This window comes from Protopterus annectens, chromosome 11.part0, assembly GCF_019279795.1.
Source record: "Protopterus annectens isolate FY-2018-M chromosome 11.part0, PAN1.0, whole genome shotgun sequence".
Taxonomy (NCBI): Eukaryota; Metazoa; Chordata; order Ceratodontiformes; family Protopteridae; genus Protopterus; species Protopterus annectens.
The window spans coordinates 1484753338-1484772128 of NC_056745.1; the positions used below are offsets into that span (position 1 = coordinate 1484753338).

An 18791-nucleotide genomic window follows, 5' to 3' on the forward strand; every position below is an offset into this window, starting at 1 on the left:
GAGATAATAGTTTATGAAGACATGTGGTGGAGAGGTTGAACAGAGCTGGGGGGATAACAGTTTATGAAGACGTGGTGAAGAGGTTGAATAGAGCTTGGGAGATAATAAAGGAGGATGTTGTTGGATGACTATCAGAGGTATAGGAGGTATGAGAGCATATGGGTTGGTGGGAAAGGTGGGAGTGATAAGAGGTTAGAGCGGAGAGAAGTAGGAGGAGTGTAGTGGAAATGAGAAGGTGTTGCATACTAGAATATGGGTAGAGAGGCTGTAGGGTGGGGTTAATTACGGGTAGAAAGTGATGTAGTTTAAGTATGACAGAGGTTGGGATGGGAGTGATTGTTGGCAGGAAGTTGGAAGGGAGTGGATGTTGAGAGAGGAAGGGAAGGGAGTGGTTGGTATAAAGGAAGTTGTAATGGAGGGGGTGGGAATGGGGGTAGGGGAGTGCAGCAAGCCCGAGCGTAGCAGGGCTACACCCAAGGAGAAAAACTTCAGAAAAACAAATCTGTTAAAGCAGTTAAGTTTGTCAGAATGTGAGAAGGAGAGGCAGGAGGGGGGCCAGTGGAAACTAAGAGAAAGACTGACTGATTAGAACTGTAGGAGTGAAGGCACAGGAACAGAAATATAGTAACTGGAGATGGTCAGAAAGGATAGGTAGGTGAAGTAGGGCTACTTCAGAGTAGGAGAGACAGACAGTGAGCAGAAGGGGACCAGCAAACAAGAGTGCTTTCAGAGAGCAGAAAGTAGTTGGAGGAGTCGGAAAGCAGGATAGGGAGGAGAAAAAAAGACAGGGAGCGGTCCACAGATGTGCAAGGGAGATAGCCACCATGGGAGTAACAGTGTTAAGCAGGACATACTTAAACAGTCTCAAGATTGGAGTGAGGCACCCACAAAGGAACTTGACCGCAGGTAGATCCAGCAGGGTGGGTCAATGGGCTTTGAAGCAGTGGAGGTAGCTTGCTAACCTGTAGATGACCACAACACACCACGGGACCGCTTACTGAAAGAGGAGGGAAAGAGAGAGAGAGAGAGAGAATACAGATTAAACTCACCATGGCTCATACACGACAATTATAAAAATTACAAAAGCTCCACATATACGACAAAAATACAAAAGTCAGAGACTAGTACAAATTAATAAAGCAAACAATAGTATGTCATAGCATAGTATGATAAAAAGTTACAGAAGTGTACAATATACAGAGTGTACAGTAGTAAAACAGAAAAAATAATGTATTTGAGTAAAAAATGCAGTAATAACATATATAGTTATATACATACATTTAAAAATACAATTCATTATGGTAGCTTTTTTTCTGTGTTTGACCTTTGAGTAGGGCCAGAGGAAGATTTATCTGAATGGTGGTAGTAGGGCTAGCCATTGTCAGTACAGGTAAATTGCAAGATCAGATTGAGGTGGGCTTTTAATTGGGTTTTAAAGAGAGGAGTGCTGTTTTGGTGGAAGAGAATTGCAGATTTTAGCAACTGTGTAGGAGGAGAGGAATTCACCAACACTGTGTCTACACTTAGCTACTTCAAAAAGAGCTCTGTTTGTGGATCTTAGTGGGTGAGAAGAATTGTGAAAGTTGAGTAAGCCTGAGAGATAAGGAATCTTAATAAACTCAGATGAATTTTTTTGGTGATGCTGTTGCTGTAGAATTCATTGTAATTTTGCTCCTGCTGAAATTCTATGGGAAATGTAGTAGTTTTTCATGACTAAGGGATGTGTTTATGTATAATGTGCACTGGTCACTTTAAAGTGGGATGTATAGACAAATTTTGAAACACAATTATTTAATGGTTTAGTATATTTAAGCTTTATAATTTGACATGTTGATATCCCTTGAAGGCGAAATGCCGAGGTACCAGGATTAAAGCTGTTTGGTACTCCAAATCTGTGTATGCCTTTTGGATTTATTAGGTTTTTGTGTTTTTTCTTTGGTTTTGATAAGATCACAAACTGTGTAAGGGTGGTACAAGAAATAATGAGCCATGGTGAGTTGATTACAGTTTATTAAGTTGGGGAGTTCTAGCCAATCTAATTGTTTTAGTGAGTGACAGTGGTGGGCGCAGAAATTAGAGTTGATTGTGAATATAGCTAATTTATTATAGCACGTGGACAATTTGTGTAAGTCTGTCTTGTTAAGGTTTGTTAATACAGGGGATGCATAAAGCAATGTAGAAAGAAGGTGAGTTCTGGATATAGTAATTTTGGTTAGATGGTTTTTGCAGCACTACTGGGCTCCTGGACTTTGCACATGGTTTGTACTATACATTTGTCAAACTTTAGGTTTTGGTCAAGTATTGCACAAAGATGCTTAGCTTGTGATACTGGGGAGATTTGTGTGTTATTGGCAGAACTGACAGAGAAAAGACCAGATGACTCAATAGTTTTGGTTGGTGGAAAGCATAAGTTGAGTCTTTTTGGGGTTAAGTATTAGTTGTGAGTTTTTTAACCAGTTTTCGATATTGGAGAAGGCCTCTTGGGTTTTAGTCTGGAGTGCTTGGAGTGTGGGTGCTGAGCAGATCAGTGTAGTATCATCTGCATATTAGACTATTGTATCTTGCTGGGTGGCGGTGTGGAGGGTGTTTGTAAAGATATTAAACAGTACGGGTCCCAGTATGGATCCCTGTGGTACACCTACTGTTACTGGGAGAAGAGAGGAGAGGGAATTATGCCACTTAACTGCTTCTTGGCTGTTGGATAGGTAGTCTTGAAACCAGAGCAAGGAAGGGCTGTTTAGGTTAAGTTTGGCTAGGATAGTAATTAGCTTGCTTTGGGATACTGTATTGAATGCTTTGGACAAATCGAGGAAGGTGGCAGACACTGGGTTTCCTTGGTTTCTATACTGACTGATACTGTTGGTGAAGGATACAAGTGCTGTAGTGGTGCTATGGGATGGGCGAAAGCTGTGTTGGGTGTTGGTGAGACTATTTGTAAGTAAATTTTTCATCAGCTGAGAATGAATATATTTTTTCAAGGATTTTTGATAGGGGGTATAAGATTGCTATGGGGCGGTAGTTGGTAACTTTGGTTGTGGGACCACCTTTGCGTAAGGGTATTATGTAAGAGGTTTACCAAAGGGATGGAACTGTATGCTGGTTGATAGACTGGCTGATAAGTATCAAGATGGGATAAGCTACAGCACTAGCCACAATTTTGACATACTCTGCAGGGAGTTTGTCAATTGCCAAAGCGGCGGGTTTTAGTTTAGTGAGGTGCTTTTATATTGTGTTGCTAGGAAATGGAGGGCATGAGTTTGGGTTGCTGACTGGTTGTGGGAGAGTGCAAGGCTAGCTGTTGCTAGTTAAGGATGGAAGAAGTGAAGTAGTTGTTAAACTGGGTAGTTATCTCTAGATTATCTCCTCTGACATTGAGGGGAGGGGTAGTGGGTTTGCCTGGTTATAATACCTGGTTGACAGCTGCCCAGAATTTTGGGGGGTTAGTGGTATGTCTTACTTGTAGCTCTGTATAGTGACTTTTCTTATCTTGCCTTTGCTTATTATGTAGTTCAAGGAGAATCTGCCTGTTGTGATCGGTCTTAATTCGATATCATGTATCTCAGGCTGTATCCCAGAGTTTGAGAAGGGTTCTTGTGTTTTTACAGAGCCATGGGGCTGGGTTGGTTTTTACTCGAATTGTCCATAAGGGGTCCATCTGATTTAATAAGTTTAAAAAGATGGAATTGAAGTACTCCACTGCCTTGTCTAGTGTGAGGGTTGCTAGGGATGCCCACTTACCTTAGTGCATTAATGAAATGCTCAGGTATGAATTTTTTTGAATAACAGATTTCATGTAAGGTGGTTGTTTTATTGGTTGAGGTGCTGTTTTAATATGAATGTGGGTAAATGGTCACCAAGGCCAGTTGGTACTGTATCATAACACTGGCCAGTAGATGGGTCGTTTGTAAGGATCCAGACTAGTATGGATTCCTTGTATGCATTTTTGTCAATGCAGGTGGGTGTTGGGATAAGTTGATTATGGGAATATAGGTTGATGTGATTAGAGGGGATAGTTGTGTTGATGGACTTCCAGTCAATGTTAAATGTCCCCCTAGGAGGAGTGTCTCCTGTGGGTGGTTTGCGGATGTCCAGTTTAGTATAGACTCGAGAGTAGGTATATTGTCACCTGGGGGTATATAAACACTCACTAGGTTTAATCGCTTCTGTTGACGGATTTGAATTTTGGTGGCTAGAGTTTCTGAGTTTCTGCATTGTTAAATGTCGTGATTTCTTTATTTATAAGGTCTACCTTGAGGACAGTCTTGTATAGTATGGCGATGCCTCCACCTTTTTTGATAGTTCTATCAGCCCTGATTATATTATAACCTGGGGGAAGTATCCCATTGTCCTTAAGCCAGGTCTCTAATGAGTGTAATGTCTGGGTTATAAGCAGAGAGTGTGGCGTATAGTTTATCAATTTTGTACAAGATGCTTCTAGTGTTCATACTAGGTATAAGTAGATCACAGGGCTTTTTACAGTTAATTGCATGTTTGGACTAGTGAGGTTCATAGGTAGGTACTAGGCTATCTGCTCAAAGGCATTTATAAGCCTAGCCAGAATGCACTGGTTTTCGCTGCCTCCTTACATTAATTCCCTGTGCCTCTGTCCAGCAGAGTCACTGAAGTGATCCCCGGGGTAAACTTTGTTTCCCATCCACTAGTCAAGGTTTCTCTTGAAGAGGGTTAGCGAGGAGCTCTGCCTAATCTAGACTGGAATCTTGTTCCAAAGCATGGGAAGTCTCTGTAACAGGAATCTATCCCTCCAGCACGTCCTGTTTATTGTTGTGGTGAGGTTTAGATCCCTTGATTATCAAAGGAGTTTACTATCTACTTGGGCCCCCAGATCCCTTATTACGTCTTTCGTATTTAGGGGACTCCCACCTATGTGGTAGTTTGTGGGTACTTTGTTTTTTTCAAAGGGGATGACTATGCACTTTTTGGCATTTAACTTGAGGCCATGATTTTGACACCAGGTATCTGTCTCAGTGAGACCCTTTTGGAGGATGTCTGTGTCAGCCAGAGAGTCAATTATAGCCCCTAGTTTGCAGTAGTCCGCGAACTTGGTCAGCCATAGTCCTCCTGTGCTTGCCTGTACCTCTGAGAAGTATATGCCAAACAGGAGGGGTCCTAGGACTGAGCCCTGGGGAAAGCCACTTGTAACCGGTTTAGAGTCAGACCTAGCTCCCACAACTCTTACCATGTGGGTCTGTCAGTGAGCCAGATGGCAACCCATCTTGTGACATAGGGTTTTTGTTCAGGCTGGTGAGCTTGTCCATAATACCAGAATGGGGAATGGTGTCAAAAGCCTTTGCGAGGTCTAGGTAGGCTGTGTGTACCACCTTTCCCTCTTCTATACCCTTAGTAGCTGTCTCAAAAAAGTCCACCAAGTTTAGGAGGCATGATCTGCCCTTAAAGCCGAACTGGGTAGGGCCCAGTGTTTGGAGGTTCCCAATGTCTCTGTTAATGAGTTCCATGATGATGCGCTCCACAGCCTTGCAGACCAAGCCAGTCAGGCTTATAGGGTGATAGTTCCTGGGGTCTGTTGTGGCTCCACCCTTGTGGAGCGGAATAACCATTGCTGTGCACCACTCTATGGGTATGTAACCTGTGGAGAGGCTGAGTTTGAACAGTGTGTTTAGGTGAGGGGTTAGTTTGTCTTTGAGCTCATGTAGGACGCAGCCTGGGACACCGTCCAGTCCCATTGATGCTGTGTTTTTGGCTTTGGAGAGGGCTGTTTTAACCTGAGTGTCTGATTTCAGGAGCTCTACATTCTTCTGGTATGGTTATGGGCCCTTTTGGGGGTGAGGGGGGGGGGGTGAAGTTTGCAATGAAACTGTCTGCCAGGATGTTGGCAATATTGATCGGTTCAGTGTATTTTGTACCATTCTGTACTAACTCCAAGCAGATCTGAGCATTGCCACTTTGATTCTTGACATAGCTAAAGAATGCCTTTTGGTTATCTTTGGAGTCCTTGGCAATTTTTCTTTCGAAGCTCGCCTTGGGTGATTTTATGAGGGATTGTAGTTTCTTGCTGATACTGATCAGGGATGTCTTCCCCTCTTGGGATTTTACTCTTTTCTGTACTAGTTTCCTCCTTCTATTGTATAGCTTGTTTATGGCAGGAGTCCACCTGACTGGTTTCCTTTTCTTGGAGGAGTGAGTCTTGCTTTTGCTTGGGATAGCATGATCCATGCATTATTGTAGGTGCCCGTAGAATGCATTAATAAAGGATTTTGCAGCTTGGACAACGTTATCCTTTAGTATGGGGGCCTTGAAACGTTCCACCTCGGGCTTACGTAACGTGAAGTTTGCTTTTGAAAAGTTTTTCACGGTGGTTTCTTTGACTGGGGGAGGAGGCGGAATGTGGATATCCAGAGTGATTAGTTTATGGTGAGATCTAACCAGCGGGGGGTTGACCTCTGGTGTGGAACACCGGTTGCCTATGTTAGTGATGACCAGGTCCAATATGTTATCACCTCTGGTGGGGGTGTTGACCAGTTGATCCATGGCATTTTGATTTTATAAATTCTAGGAAGTGTTGGGCATGGAGTTAGTACTTCAGTAGTTCTCCTAGTTAATGTTTGGGGTAATTGAAATCACCCAATATCAGGGTGTTTGGTAGGACGTTTATGTTTCCCAGTGTTTCCAGAAATGTGGAATGGGGGTCCTGGGACATGGTGGGTGATCTGTAGCAAGCTACAATTTGAATTGCAGTTTTGCCCATTGTTAGTTGCACGTGGATGATCTCTGACGCATCGTGCTGTGCCACTAACCTGGAGGTGTGGGTATCCTTGATGAATATGGATATACCCCCGCGTTCTGTATTTCGGTCCGGGTTTTGTGGCCAAAATGTATGGTACGAGTTGTAGCCTGGTAGTGCTGGGGTGCTCTCTGAAGCCTTAAACCAGGTTTCTGTTACTGCACATATATCAATTTTCTCCATACTGAGGAGTGCCTCGAGCGTGTGCATTTTGAGGTTTAGACTTTTGGCACTGAGCAGCATTACCCTCAGTTTTTTGTTACTTGTGCTATTTACGGCGGTTGGTTTGTCTTTTGAGCCTTGCCTAAAAAGGGCACTATGGGGGTGGCAACAGCCTAGGCCAGTATTCGAAAGCCTAAGGGTGACAGGTGCAAGCAGTCTCTAGCGAAGCAGCGTGGCTTGTCGGGCATGTCATCCCAGCCTGACAGACACTGAATCCCCTTTGAATGACACCAGAAACTTAGCCAATTGTTGAAATTGATAATTTTTTATTTATACCGTGGTATCATTCTTGGTGATGGCAGGATGCTACTCATGGTCATGTAGGTATGTAATTGTGTGGCTCTATGGAAGACTATCTTATGCAGGGGAATGTTTGTAGCTGTTCTCCATTTCCCTTGGTACAAAACCTGTATGAGAGGGTGAGACTGAACAGTGCTGGTAGGGGTGTGGCTGAGACTGAACAGTGTTGTTAGGGAGTGTGGCTGAGACTGAACAGTGTTGTTAGGGGGTGTGGCTGAGACTGAACAGTGTTGTTAGGGGTGTGGTTAATTCGTGCTTCATGCTATTTAAAATGCATACAGGGATACTGACAGAACACATGGATGTTGTATGTTTATCTTTTGCAAGCACTTTTAGGACTTGGTCTTGTGTGATAGCTGGAGGCGAGACAGTTTCAGGTATATCCTGAGGGACAGATAGAGGGGAGAGGAGTTAAAGTTAGAGCTAAACTTATCTAGTAGGTTCGCTACAACTTCAGCCTCACTAAGTAACATCATTCACAATCAGCTCCCCACACTGTTGTATTGGCCTTTTCAGATTACAAACATAATTAAAAAAATGTCTTGTCATTTTCTTTGACTTGGGTAGCTATTTTAGCCTCATACTTGTTGTTGTTGGATTTAATTAACCTCCTGAGTTATTTCAGAGACAAGGTTTCAACATTCTTGGAATTACTCGTCTTATTTTTTTGTCAAAATTATTTTCCTTTTATTATAAAGCTTGTTGATGATATGATTGCAATGTGTGGGTTTGTTTCTGGGGTTTTCCCTGCACTTGTTCTGACAGGGTACAGCTGCATCTATGCAGCTGTTTACATGCTGGTATTGTGTGGTGGTGTACATTTCTGGTGTATTCACTGGAGTTAACTGGGTTTGGTGGGAATTTGAAACTTGCCATCGCATCATTTAGGAGTAGGTAGAGTGTCTTAAAGAAATTTCTAAAGGTACCCTTCAGTGGAAGGAATATCTGGTTTCAGTTTTATTTCAGAGGAGACTTCTTTATGGTCAGAGCTAACAATTGATGAAGATACTCAAGGGATGGTGAAAGATGCTCCCATATTAGTAAGGACATGAGCCAAGATGTTACTACCCTTAGTGGGTACTGTGACTTAATTGTTCCAGGATATTTGTATTGATAAAGTCCAGTCATTTCTGTGCTTGTCCAGTACAAGTGGTTTAGGTTTCCCAGTCTACAGTTGGATAGTTTAGATCCCCTAGGAAAATGATACTGGGTTTAATACAGAGTGATTTTAGCTCCTGTAGATAAGCATTGTGACATTTTATAGAGGAAGTTCAATAGCTGGCCAGTACATGGAGACTGATAGGCATCATGCTACTTTACCAGCCTTGATGCCAGCTTCTTCTGGATGGAGACTGATACACCTCCACCCTTTTTCTCCTCCTGTGCAGTAGCTGGTCTAAACATGTTTAAGGAGTTATAGCCTTGCACAGCCAGTCATCGGTCTTGATGGCTGTTAACCCAATGATGACTGGCTAGTCCCAAGTTTCTCCTGTTATTGGGGTTGAGGGGTGCAGCTGAACTAAATACGACTCTGGCTCCTCTGCAGTCGAACAAAAACAATCTGTGGGGGATGAAAGTGAACGCCCAAAGTCATCAGGGTTGGACACGTCTCTTTCACATGCCTTAAGATGCTCTACACCTGTTGGCCAAAACAGGAAGGGTGTTCTGAAGAGTGAATCAAAAAAGGTCACTTGGATAAACAAGTCAGTCCCAGTCAGGACTGCAAGTAGGTATCAGTGTGAAATTTGCTGCCCGAAAGCCTTTTCCACAGCATTATTTATTGATTGATTGATTGCATTTATCCTTTCTTGACTGGGTTAGTTCCACTACATCAGCAGCCTCTCTTCAGGACAGACCCGAGGTATTATTTATACCACTACACAAAATTTGGCCAGGGCTTAAAGGGACATCCCGTACTCTTTTCGACAGGTGCCATGGGCAGATGTTGCCTCGGTTTAACATCTCATCCAAAGTCCGGCACACTCAGGGGTGCAGCACCCCCTTACACTGTACTGCAGTGTCAGAAATCGATCTACCTGGTGTGGGAATAGAACCCACAGCCTTATGCACCATAGGCAAGTGTGTTACCTGTTGGGTCAGTGACACTGCTCAGTAAGGGCACCTCTTTTTCTGTATTATACACCTCGTGCACCAAAAAGTATTTAAAGCAAGAGAAACATGATGTTTGAGCCTTGATACTCTCAGTCAAGGAACAATTGCGCAACTTTTACACAACTCATAGCTGTTTACTAGGCTAATGACCTGATGTTTGAGCCTTGATACGGTCCATCAAGGAACTATCGGGCAACTTTTACACAACTCATAGGTGTTTACTACGCTAATGACCACTAGGGTCTTTTTAAGCCTAGCCATGCATCTCAAATTTCTGATAAGTTCTGGTACCCTTGATCAGTGTAAGCAGGGGTTTGGTAGATGAAACATTTAAAGCAGGGGCTTGGGAGAGGAACCATTTACAGCTTGCCTGTGTCCAGAGACAAGATGAATTTCCTGTTGACGATCTAATTGTCCAAGTTGCACTTGATTTGGGATAGGAAGGAACTTTGCTTCACATGGATGGGGAGCCTGTTTCAGAGACTGGATAGTCTCTGGGATACATACCTGTCTCTCCAACAGGTCCTATTTATATCACTGGCAAGGTTTATGTCTTCAGAATGGGTAATTATGGTGCTGTTTGTGTTGTGGATATGCAGGAGTTCCAAAAGAGTGGGGTTTGACAATGCCCTGTATGCCAGGCATAATCTCCCCTCAACAGCCTGCAGGAGAAAGAATACAGGGATAAGGCCTTGAGGCGGTCTGCATAGGACATATTACTTATGCTCTGTATTCTTTTAGTAAGGAACCTCTGTGGACTTTCTAACTGTTGGATATGTCTGGTTAGGTAGATACCAAAGGGGGCACTGTACTCAATAATAGGTATGATGAATGCTGAATACAGTGGAATAATGACTTCCTTGGACCTAGATGCCATGAAGCATGGTGGTGGCAGTATCATGCTTTAGGGTTGCTTTTCTTCAGTTGGAAACGGGGCTTTAGTCAAGGTGGAGGGAATTATGAACAGTTGCACACACCAGTCACTTTTGGCCCAAAACCTTCAGGCGTCTGCTAGAAAGCTGAAGATGAAGAGGAATTTCACCTTTCAACACGACAATGACCCCAAGCATACATCCAAATCAACAAAAGAATGGCTTCACCAGAAGAAAATTAAAGTTTTGGAATAGCCTAGCCACAGCCCAGACCTAAATCCAATAGAAATTCTGTGGGGTGACCTGAAGAGGGCTGTGCACAAGTGATGCCCTCGCAATCCAACAGATTTGGAGCACTTTTGCAAAGAGTGGGCAAATATTGCCAAGTCAAGATGTGCCTTGCTGATAGACTCCTACTCAAGAAGACTGAATGTTGTAATTAAATCAAAAGTGCTTCAACAAGGTATTAGTTTAAGGGTGTGCACACTTAACCAGCGTATTGTACATTTTTTATTTTTTATATTTTTCCCCTAACAGATTTGTTTTTCAACTGAATTGTACAAGTTAAAGGTCACATTAAAGGTGGGAACAGTTTTGAAATGATTTATTGTGGTCTCATTTTTTTATATCACAAAAACCTGGCATTTTAACAGGGGTGTGTGCACTTATATCCACTGTAAGTTGCGCAGCATAGAATAGAATTGATTTCCTCACTACTGTAGACTCATGATGGTCAAACTCTAGATTACTGTCTATGTGGTCCCCAAGTCCCTGACTACTGGGTCAACTCTAAGGGGTGTGTTGTCAATACGATAGCTACCAGGGGTGGATGACTTCCCAAAGAATACTATTATGCACTTTCTGGCATTTAGTTTTTGTCCATGGCTCTGACACCAATTGTTTGTCTGAGTCGGCCCTTCCTGGAGAACATTTGTGTCAGTGTGGGATTCAATGACAGCTCCTAATTTGCAGTCATCTGCAAATTTAGTCAGAGACCAGTAACATTGGCCTTGACTTCAGAGAAGTAAATGCCAAAAAGGAGCAGTCCAAGACTGATCCCTGAGGGACTCCATTTGTGACTGGCCTCTTTGTAGAGGTGGATTCCCCAATTCTAACTACATGGGTCCTGTCTGTGAACCAGCTGGCTATCCACTGGGTGACATATGTATTTGTACCTAAACTTTTGAGTTTATCAGCAATGCCCGAGTGAGGTATTGTGTCAAATGCCTTGGCCAGGTCAAGGTACGCAGTGTGAACCATTTTGCCCTCATCCATTGCATTGGTGACCTTCTCAAAGAAGTCCACCAGGTTGAGTAGGCATGACCTGCCCTCGATGAAACCAAACTGGGTTGGGTTCAGTGTCTGGAGGTTTACTAAACAATTACTGATCAAGGAATCAATACAGTTTATCTGCCATATCCCAAGTGAAATACAGCATATGCATAAGGCAACTGAATGTCCTAAGGGTATGAGTGAAGAATGCCTAACTCACTTCTTGAACCTTTTCAATACCATGTATCCTTATGGAGGCTTACGGGAGGTGTGTGGACAGGTTGGCTCTGTGGGGCAGAACCCTTCCTCAGGACTGCAATGTAAATGGTCAGATTGGGTCTAGGGGTCTACACCTACACCAAGAATGGGGGGAGGGGTAAAACGTGCAGTCCATCTTCTATGAAACAGGAACTGCTGTTTAACAGTCCTTCCATGTAATTACTATAACATCATTTAAAATGTCTGCTAATAAGAAGAAACAGCCAGGAGGATTCACAAGACAACCAAGCCTCCTGCAGTATTCACTATGTGAAGGCAAAGGCTCAGTAGGGCAACTACATTTTTCTGTATTACCTGCAAAAATTCCCAGTACTACAGGTTGACAAAAGGATAGGGAGAGGGGAAAAACAAAAGGATAGGGACTGGGGAAAAAAAGGATAGGGAGAGGGAAAAAAAACAAAAGGATAGGGAGAGGGAAAAAATAAAAGGATAGGGAGAGGAAAAAAACAAAAGGATAGGGAGTGGGGAAAAAACAAAAGGATAGGGAGTGGGGAAAAAAAGGATAGGGAGAGGGAAAACAAAAGGATAGGGAGAGGGAAAAAAAACAAAAGGATAGGGAGAGGGAAAACAAAAGGATAGGGAGAGGGAAAAAAAACAAAAGGATAGGGAGAGGGAAAAACAAAAGGATAGGGAGAGGGAAAAAATAAAAGGATAGGGAGTGGGGAAAAAACAAAAGGATAGGGTGTGGGAAAAAAAAGGATAGGGAGAGGGAAAAAATAAAAGGATAGGGAGTGGGGAAAAAACAAAAGGATAGGGAGTGGGGAAAAAAACAAAAGGATAGGGAGTGGGAAAAAAAGGATAGGGAGAGGGAAAAAAACAAAAGGATAGGGAAGGGGAAAAAACAAAAGGAGAGGGAAAAAACTAAAGGAAAGGAAGCGGGGAAAAATAAAAGGTTAGGGCGAGGGAAAAAAACAAAAGGATAGGGAGAGGGAAAAACAAAAGGATAGGGAGGGGGGAAAAACAAAAGGATAGGGAGAGGGAAAACAAAAATATAGGGAGTGGGAAAAAAACAAAAGGATAGGGAGAGGGAAAAAAAACAAAAGAATAGGGAGAGGGGGAAAAAAGGATAGGGAGTGGGAAAAAACAAAAGGATAGGGAGAGTGGGAAAAACAAAAGGATAGGGAGTGGGAAAAAAACAAAAGGATAGGGAGTGGGGAAAAGCAAAAGGATAGGGAGAGGGGAAAAAACAAAAGGAAAGGGAGCGGGAAAAACAAAGGGATAGGGAGAGGGAAAAAACAAAGGGATAGGGAGAGGGGGAAAGCAAAAGGATAGGGTGACGAAGTGTCTTCGTCATTACAATTCTTACAGGAGAATGTGATACAGTCTACAAGTAGTGTGCCTTATATGCATATTTTAGGCTAGTTGTTTGGAGAAGGGGGGGATTAATGTCTTCTTTAAGGACTGCATCACAGTGTACAGGATGTACTGGGGTCCAGCAAGACAGAATCTGAAGGATGTAGGAAGTACAGCCGGGAAGAATGATTGGTGAGAACACATTAATCCAGTGAAAGAGTAAGACTAGAAGACCCAAGGAGACATTCGTAACAGGATGGAAACCTCCTGTGAGACAAAGAAAGATGTCAGTACCCCTGAAATATGTTACACTGATGGTGTGAGGGACAGACAAACCAATGATGGTTCATCCACTGGCCATCTGATTAACACAGGATATGCCAACACCAGCTGGATACATATCAGGAAGGTCTGTGCTATGTAAGGTGATGCCAGCAGAACTGGACACCCATTCCAATGTCACTGATTGGAGGATGAAAAGGGTCAGAAGATAAGGACACCTAGGAATCTCCAACCAGGGGCACCAGAACTTAGTCTGCCAACTACAAAGAAAAACAGCAGTTGACTGCTGGCACCCCAAAACCATGCACACTAGTGTAGTGGGCTCTGCAAGGAGTCCTAACTTCATAACTTTAACAGCAGCTGCTAATAGGTTGTAATTAGTGTGAGGTAGACTAAGAAATAACATTGAATAGGCAGTGAAAGAAGAGGTAATGAAAAAGAGAGACTGAGAAACCTGAATTCCAGCTAAATCATCAGATGAATATTCCACAACTATGACAGAAAACTTGACTAATGATACAGACTGCTCCTCTGAGTAAAGAGGACCTTGGTGAACCAGTCTTACAGGAGAACTGCAGGCACGATCAGTATGATTTGGAAGATCTACATCTATCCTAAGACTTGACCCTTAAAAAAATTAAGTGCAATTTTATTTTTGACAGAAAAATTACCTTCTCTTTTTGTGTAATGCATACTGCTTTCTGAAAAAAAGGTAGAAGATGATGATGGAGAAAGAGAACGCACAGTTTATTTTCCTCCACGGAAAAAGGTCACATGGACAAAAAAAAAGGAAATGGTTATGAACAAACGCAACACCGGCAAGTTCAGCGAAAAACTCTCAGGCAGCGTGGGGGGGTTTAATCACTGCCAAAGTTTTTTGTGGTAGAAAAGAACTGGTGATAGATGGTCTACAGGTGCATGCGGACAGGAAAGAGCAGCCTCTCCGCACAGGAACATTTCATTTGTCAAGCAGCCTTAATGCCTGCAGCATAAACTCTGTAAGGTACATGAAAGATGGACTTCTTATGATATCCGATGTTTAACTTAATACTCAAATCACATTCTGAGGTAGAAGTTGAGCTGTACATGATTATACCTTTAAGAGTCCGCGCTCATTCTCCTGCGATCTTTGTCATTGATTCTTTATTTATAGCTAGGAAACTAAAAACTAAAATTATCTGAAAGAAAATGAAAATAAAAAACAGAAAAACTAGTAGCCTTAAAGCTTCCTTTTTTCCTCTTAAAGCTTCCTTTTTTCCTCTGAACTGAAAATTGACATTTTTTTCTGAACTGTAAATAAAGTTTTTATACACACTAATACATATGGATGGATGCTTATTAGATATTATTACACAGATATATATATGCATAGTGTTCTAATTAGATAATGTTTATGGTTAGATAGCTGTGTGTGCTTGTCTTGTATCTAGTTAGCTCTTTTTACTTATCTACCTAGATATATGATGTTAGCTCTTGTCACAGACCTGATGAAGGCTTTAGTTAGCCAAAAGTGATTTTAGTTAAAAGACAATCTATTTATATGTATGTTATGCTTTTCTTAATACCAGATTTTGGAATGTAGGTTGCACATAGATAGGTAGTGTTTTCCCTAACTAGGATTAAGTTTGATCTAATCAGTAGTAGTGTGTGGGGGTGGGTATTTGCTCTTCCTAATGCACTTTTACAGCCCTGTTTATATTGTTTGCATAGAATAGGTTGGTTTAAAATTAAACAATATGTATATTTTCCACACCTAAGTGTATAAAAGTTATGTTTAGCATTATAAAGTATTTCTGATTTTTTGTTACTGAGGATCGCTTGTCTGTGACAAAAGCTTGTTGCTTTGGAACACTACCTGGGTTTCATGATTTTTGGAAATTATTGTGACTGAGCTCATCAATGAAGTTTTAAGACTACCAGTTTCTCTGTTTTTTATTTTTTCCTCAACACTTATGTTGGTGAAAATGCAGATAAAAGCTTCAAACATTCTGAAGGCGAGAACCAGAACAACAAAAGGGTGCCACTGAAGGCCAATAATCAACTTTATACAACTGCATCACAAATAAGACGGGGTTAGCAGATAACTCTAAAGGCAGTTCTGCTAAGAAAATCACTAAATCGTAGCAAGCTACTAGAATACAATATCCTAAGGAAGTCCAAGATCATACAGCTAAAGCTGAAGTAACCATCTTCAAAAGTACTGATAAGAAAATTAAAACCTTTTAAATTAATTACAGCAGAAGCCACATAAAAACATCAGTAATGCAGTATCAAGTACATAATCTTTTTTTATATGTACATGCATGTTATGTATGTAGCTGCATGTGCGCGCACAAACATACACAAGTATATAGTAAGCGTATATGGTTGCAGGCATCATGACAACATAGGAGAACCATGAAGGTCATCGATTACATTGCAAATGCACTGACTAACACTGCCAAACAAGTGAATGGTCACCCTTCAGAAAAAGCATTCCAAAAGTACGGTTTCCCAACATTCCAAAAGTACCTTTAGTCTTTACTACAAACGGTTTCCCAACATTCCAAAAGTACCTTTAGTCTTTACTACAAACGGTTTCCCAACATTCCAAAAGTACCTTTAGTCTTTACTACAAACTGTTTCCCAACATTCCAAAAGTACCTTTAGTCTTTACTACAAACGGTTTCCCAACATTCCAAAAGTACCTTTAGTCTTTACTACAAACGGTTTCCCAACATTCCAAAAGTACCTTTAGTCTTTACTACAAACGGTTTCCCAACATTCCAAAAGTACCTTTAGTCTTTACTACAAACGGTTTCCCAACATTCCAAAAGTACCTTTAGTCTTTACTACAAACGGTTTCCCAACATTCCAAAAGTACCTTTAGTCTTTACTACAAACTGTTTCCCAACATTCCAAAAGTACCTTTAGTCTTTACTACAAACGGTTTCCCAACATTCCAAAAAGTACCTTTAGTCTTTACTACAAACGGTTTCCCAACATTCCAAAAGTACCTTTAGTCTTTACTACAAACTGTTTCCCAACATTCCAAAAGTACCTTTAGTCTTTACTACAAACGGTTTCAACATTCCAAAAGTACCTTTAGTCTTTACTACAAACGGTTTCCAACATTCCAAAAGTACCTTTAGTCTTTACTACAAACGGTTTCCCAACATTCCAAAAGTACCTTTAGTCTTTACTACAAACGGTTTCCCAACATTCCAAAAGTACCTTTAGTCTTTACTACAAACTGTTTCCCAACATTCCAAAAGTACCTTTAGTCTTTACTACAAGCGGTTTCCCAACATTCCAAAAGTACCTTTAGTCTTTACTACAAACTGTTTCCCAACATCTAAAAGTACCTTTAGTCTTTATACAAACTTTAACATTAAAAGTTTTATCTTTACTCAAGGGGGGGGGGGGGGGGGGGGGGGGCGGGGGGGGGGGGGGGGGGGGGGGGGGGGGGGGGGGGGGGGGGGGGGGGCGGGGGGGGGGGGGGGGGGGGGGGGGGGGGGGGGGGGGGGGGGGGGGGGGGGGGGGGGGGCGGGGGGGGGCGGGGGGGGGGGGGGGGGGGGGGGGGGGGGGGGGGGGGGGGGGGGGGGGGGGGGGGGGGGGGCGGGGGGGGGGGGGGGGGGGGGGGTGGGGGGGGGGGGGGGGGGGGGGGGGGGGGGGGGGGGGGGGGGGGGGGGGGGGGGGGGGGGGGGGGGGGGGGGGGGGGGGGGGGGGGGGGGGGGGGGGGGGGGGGGGGGGGGGGTTTTTTTTTTTTTTTTTTTTTTTTTTTTTTTTTTTTTTTTTTTTTTTTTTTTTTTTTTTTTTTTTTTTTTTTTTTTTTTTTTTTTTTTTTTTTTTTTTTTTTTTTTTTTTTTTTTTTTTTTTTTTTTTTTTTTTTTTTTTTTTTTTTTTTTTTTTTTTTTTTTTTTTTTTTTTTTTTTTTTTTTTTTTTTTTTTTTTTTTTTTTTTTTTTTTTTTTTTTTTTTTTTTTTTTTTTTTTTTTTTTTTTTTTTTTTTTTTTTTTTTTTTTTTTTTTTTTTTTTTTTTTTTTTTTTTTTTTTTTTTTTTTTTTTTTTTTTTTTTTTTTTTTTTTTTTTTTTTTTTTTTTTTTTTTTTTTTTTTTTTTTTTTTTTTTTTTTTTTTTTTTTTTTTTTTTTTTTTTTTTTTTTTTTTTTTTTTTTTTTTTTTTTTTTTTTTTTTTTTTTTTTTTTTTTTTTCTTTTTTTTTTTTTTTTTTTTTTTTTAAAATAAAATTTAATTTAAACTTTGTAAAAATTAGAAAAGTTGTTGTAATAAGAGTTTTAAGGGTAAAATTAAAATTTTTAAAAAATTTAAAATAGGGGGGTTTAAGATTGAAATCAATTCTCTGTAATAGTGGCCCAAAGGATTGTTTTTTTTTAAAAACCATTAAAAAAACTCATAATTCCCCCACTAAGTTAGAGAAACTAGATGGGAAGAGCCACTGTATTAGCCTAGGAGTAGGATGGAGGGTGGGATGAGAAGGAAAAGGAATGGTAGTAATTAGTGGGAGTTTTATAAATGAGGTCGCTGTTATGGATAGGTGGGATTGCTTAGGGGGAGTGGTAAGTGAGGTATAAGGGTGAGGGTGCGTGGGGTGGGTGGGATAAGGGGGTAGGGAGGGGAGCAAAGCGGGGCAGAAACAAGCAGTTTCAGGTGAAAGCAATCAGTGAAGAGCAGATCATACAGGTGAGTTAACCAAGGGATATGTGAAGGTTAGAAGGAAAAGTTAGGAGTGAGCAGATGCTAGAAATAGTAGGGAAAGTAGATAAAGGTGAAGGGGTGAAAGGGACTACCAGAGGGTAAGATAGAGAGACATTACTGGGGAGGAATTTCTTCTGAAGGGGAATATCTAAAGAGAAGGGCGCCACCTAAAGGCAACAGCAGGTACTGGAACCGTGGCTGCTTACAGGGCTTACTGCATACAGTAAGAGGCAAGGTTGCTGGGGATACTAATGGAGACCTATGGTTAGTTGGTTGGGAGAATCAATGTGTGGCTGCTGGCTGACCTGGCTTCGGGTTGTACAGTTAAAGGCTAACAACAGTTATTTGCAAATTGCAGGAATTGTAGGACATACTTTCTTCTATCTTTCCAGGAGAGAGCTCCCAATAGAGGGATGGCGTAGGTCCTCACAGAGGTATAGGAGGCAGCAGTCTTAGTTGGGTTATTAGATTCCGGACCTAGTAGTGGTCAGGAGGTGAATATAGCTAGGAAAAAGAGGGGAGAAGGTAAAGATTTAAAATATAGGGCAGAACAAAACCTTAATAACACTATCATGAATACAGTAATCACCCTTCTAGGAAGATATACAAAACCAGGCTCAATTCCTAGAGGAGAAAAAAGAAACAGGCAGCAGCATACAAAAACTAGCTTGTTATCAAATCCTATTCCCACCATCTAGTTCCAAA

General features: G+C 41.6%; 1 protein-coding gene across 1 annotated transcript in view; it reads right to left on the reverse strand.

Moving 5' to 3' along the window:
• TUBGCP6 (tubulin gamma complex associated protein 6) overlaps positions 1-18791 on the reverse strand; it is a 1304734-nt gene that overhangs the window by 1212595 nt on the left and 73348 nt on the right. The window lies entirely within an intron of this gene.